Below are 4,801 nucleotides of genomic sequence, written 5' to 3'. Positions count from 1 at the left end.
GATTTAGTTGTTCTACCTACCTGCCTAATTTCATGATTCTAGGTCAACGGGAAGTACCCTATAGGTTTTCTTGACAGACACGACAGACGGACAGACGGACAGATAGACAAAAAGTGATCCTGTAAGGGTTTCGTTTTTCCTTACGGAGGTACGGAACCCTAAAAAAGAACATTAATTAAACTCACTTTACGATTGCAATTAGGGAGAAATGTAAATGGCAAATCGCAATTAGTCACGAATGTAAAGAAACAAATGCTAGGTATATCCCAGGCATTGCGAATGACCTAGATCGCGCGGAATGCGAGAAGGCTACTGCCGACCTTTTCCAGTGCAAAGGTCGACAGACTGCAGTCAAAGCACTCAGATACATTAGTATTTAGTTCAACTTATAGCCTACCTAGGAATGCTATGCCTACCTAGCACCTACCTATACCGCGTTGTATGAATCATTTTCAACTTTGTGAAATAACTTTATGAATTACCACTACCTGAAGACTTCATCCGCGTGCCTTTAGATTCTTTAAAACTTCGATTTTCCCAGTTAAATAGTAGGTAAACTATGCCACTCTCCATGTCTTTAACTATACACATGCCAATAATCACGTCAATCTGTAGCTCCGTTACGACGTGATTGAAAGACAAACCAATAACCCAACAAACAAACACATTTTGCATTTATAATATGTGCATTTGTGCAGTGATCTGTGATGTTAAGTGTGTGAAATCCACACTTGACCAGCGTGGTAGATTAAGCATTACAACTTACTAGATTATACCGGTGACTTAGTCCGGGCGCATTTAGGTTTTTAAAAACCCCACGGGAACTCTTTGATTTATCAGAACAAAAAGTAGCCAGGTCCGTTCTGAGTAATGCAAGCTTACCAAATTAATTCATCAAAATCGGTTGAACAGATAAGCCGTGAAAAGCTAGCAGACAGACAGACATACAGACACACTTTCTCATTAATAATACAAATTATGGAAGTATGGATATGGATTAGTATGGATAAGCTAAATACTACAGCTTGAAACGGTGTAGTGACTCTTTCAAGTTTTGTGGCGTGTTATGTAAGACTTTATGTAACAACGCTACCCTTGATTGTTGTTTATTTGTTGTGTACAATACGATAATTCCATGTTAGGGGTCCTGTCAGTTACCCTTCGTCGGTTAAATATCTTTCGACACTTGGAATGGGACTCTGTAACGAGCATTAGTGGCCATATACGTCCAAGTTTGTATGGATAAGTCCTGATTTCAAAGTTTAGGATTGTTGTAACCCATACTTTAGCCAAATTGTACGTTTTGTAGATCTTTTAATATTATGATGTTTTAGCCTAAGTTTTAAAGCTTTATTACGACTATGTTATCCATCAGTCCAAATATTAAACCCATCCGAATATTGTTTTGCTTTTAAAAAATATTGTAGATATTTTTATGTAAAAAACCCCGTATCAATCTTAAAATGTATTTTGTTCAAGAATTACAAGACTATTACACAGGTTTTAAGTTATAATTTTGAATTCTTTTGAAAAGGAAATCAGCAAGAATTCATAATTAGGTATAGTGATCGTTCTCTAAAGGATTTTCGATGAGTTTAGCGCTTTTTGAAGCAAAGTTTCTTAATGGATGTTTGGATTGAATTGCGATATAAATGGCAAAGAGTGAAAAAAAAAACGAATCAACGAACGTTGCAATGAAACGTCTATAATATGAGTGAGCGAGACAGCTTCTTACGTGTGCCTTGCTACACCTCACGACTTTTTCATTACTTAATTAGTGGGACTGTCCATTAATTACAGCTCACATGGTATTTCTACTTGTGGTAGGCAGATGGCGCCGGATGCAACTGGGGTGGCAAATTAGAATATGGCGTAAATACTGTTTTTTAGTTACTTTTTATATGGCTTAATTCGTTTGGAATAATGTATGAAATATTGGAAACTTAGATGCATGTGACATTAATTTAGACTCTCTCGTATTTTGGTTTTACGATGTTTTCATATTCATCGTTATCGTTATCGTATATGTTATCGTTCGGTATCTATTTATTTGTCATGATGTCTACGACGAAGAACTAAAATTAGTTTTTCTTAATTTACTTTATTGATAGATTAGCGCTTGGCTGTACTCAAACCTCCTGGCAAGAGATGATACAGCTAAGATGGAGCGCGCTTGCCTGGATAATTTTGTATTCACTCTTGACTTGTTTTTTTTTTTAATTCGCTATAGGCAAGCGCTTGCCACAATCACACCTGATGGAAAGTGATGATGTGGTCTAAGATGGGACGCGTTTGCCTAGATCTAGAAGGTGCCTATTGACTCTTGTTTAAAAGATACCCGGATTGTAATTGGTAGGAAACACAGATCGCGGAAGAGTATTTCAAACCTTACCCATTCGTATGAGGAATGAAGACGCAAAACGTTTCGTGCGTGTAGATGGAATGTCGACGACATAAGGATGGAAACTCGCCCGACGTCTTGCGGTTCGGTGGTAAAATGGTGAAGGGGGGACAAGATCGATTTAGCCATGTGACCAATATTATCAATGATACTGTTATTATCAATCACCTTAACCAAGCGCCGCCCGGAGCCCTCTGCAATAACTCCTCTGTCAGCCCTATTTCATCCTGACACATTACTCCGAATAGTTACACAACATCACAGACATAGATCCCGCGCCCTTGAACGCGGATGTTGGTACACCATATAGAAATAACTAAGTATACAGAACACCGCGAGAGAAGTAGCAAGCTTCGGCTATAGTACATTACAATTGAGCGCGGAGCCATCTGTGGCGGGCCGCAATAACTCTCCGCTGTCAGCCCTATTTCATCCTGACACATTACTCCGAATATTTCCACAATATCACGGAAATAGATCCCGCGCCCTTGAACACGGATGTTGCTACACTACCTATATAGAGAGGTACATATTTTTTTAATAATTCAGCAAGGTACCCACTGCGACCCTTGACTTCGTCTGCTTTTATTTTGGATTATTGATTTTGCGATATTATTCATATATAGTCATTTTACACATGAGTAGTCATTTTAGCTCTATGGGTCATCTGTCATATCAAAAGTATGGTTCACCTTTAAAATAAGGACTAAAATCACACGAGTAGCTAAAATCCTCCTTTTGACATGATATTTGACACATGAAGTTATAATGGCGCGTGAGAAGTCATTTTTAACAGACTTCAAAAATGGAGGTGGTACTCAATTCGTTCCGTTTTTTTAATCATTATAAAAGCATTGAAAACTAAAAAGCGATTATAGCCTAATGATTTGGTCTCCATGGAATGAAAAGGGTCATAGTTAGTCTATCTCGCAAGTCAAATGCAGATTGGCAAACTTTACTCACCTTTTATGGAGAACTCTCAGGTATGCAGGTTTCCCCACGAGTTTTCTTTTAATCACTGTCACATTTCCCAAAATACATGCGTGGACTTCCTTCCTCGAAACAATGAATCAAAGCAGGAGATCTACATAAGGCGCCATTAGACGTTAGGTATTGCTTCAATCAAATCATAAGCGATACTGAGGATTGATGTAAAGAATTATCTAGATATTTGACGCAAATATCGGGCATTGCATTAAGCGCAACGCACACCGGCAGAGATAAACCAGCAAGATTACATTCGTCAATCACAACGCTGATTTTGGCAAAAATGACTATGAAACCTAGTGAACTAGAGTGAGTGAGCTCTCGGTTTAATCCTGAATCGAAATCTGTCAAATATTAGGTATTTGAGCTCTAGGGATGATGTGAAATCAAAGATTAAAATATTATACTTAATATTTTAAAATCTTTGTCGCGCTGCTGCCACGATTGCTCAATGCTCATGTCACATACCTAGTCGTTTCATAGCCTACCTATATTTGATACCTGCCAGAGTACGTGAAGCCTCGAGGTTTCCTTACTGTGCTGACGTATAACGGACGCCTAACGCCACACGCGTGTGTCACTCGTCACAACAATGTCATTGTATCCCATCCTATTTTATTAGCGGTTTTCCTTCTCCCATATTATAAGCGGAGGTCGTTCATCCCAGTGGTTTACATACTAAACTCTTGACGCCTGTCAATGTAGGTGAAGCCTCGACGTTTTGTTACTTTATAACTTTCGTGAACTGTGCTGTCGTCTAACGGACGCCTAACGTCACACGAGTGTGTCAGTCGTCACAACAATGTCATTGTATCCCATCCTATTTTATTCGCGGTTTTCCTTCTCCCATATTATAAGGGGAGGTCGTTCATCCCAGTGGTTTACATACTAAACTCTTGACGCCTGTCAATGTAGGTGAAGCCTCGACGTTTTGTTACTTTATAACTTTCGTGAACTGTGCTGTCGTCTAACGGACGCCTAACGTCACACGAGTGTGTCAGTCGTCACAACAATGTCACTGTATCCCATCCCATTTTATTCGCGGTTTTCCTTCTCCCATATTATTGGGGGAGGTCGTTCATCCCAGTGGTTTACATACTAAACCCTTGACGCCTGTCAATGTAGGTGAAGCCTCGACGTTTTGTTACTTTATAACTTTCGTGAACTGTGCTGTCGTCTAACGGACGCCTAACGTCACACGAGTGTGTCAGTCGTCACAACAATGTCATTGTATCCCATCCCATTTTATTCGCGGTTTTCCTTCTCCCATATCATTGGGGGAGGTCGTTCACCCCGTGATTTGCATGCTTAACCCTCAGGTCGCCGTATCCCGCTTAAAATTCAGAAACTTTGTGGCTGAGTCGCAACTCGCATGTATTATCTGCTTTTGGTACAGCTTTTTCGTATAATATA

General features: G+C 39.5%; 1 long non-coding RNA gene across 1 annotated transcript; it reads left to right on the top strand.

The window, feature by feature from the left end:
* Positions 1–501: 501 nt before the first annotated feature.
* Positions 502–3,557, top strand: LOC123873195. The gene is made up of 3 exons (XR_006797631.1): positions 502–684; positions 1,143–1,149; positions 3,546–3,557. It is a non-coding gene; the product is annotated as an uncharacterized LOC123873195 (long non-coding RNA).
* Positions 3,558–4,801: the final 1,244 nt, after the last annotated feature.

Source organism: Maniola jurtina, chromosome 16 (assembly GCF_905333055.1).
Source record: "Maniola jurtina chromosome 16, ilManJurt1.1, whole genome shotgun sequence".
In the NCBI taxonomy this organism is placed as follows: domain Eukaryota; kingdom Metazoa; phylum Arthropoda; class Insecta; order Lepidoptera; family Nymphalidae; genus Maniola; species Maniola jurtina.
This window is presented reverse-complemented; position numbering and strand designations above follow the sequence as displayed.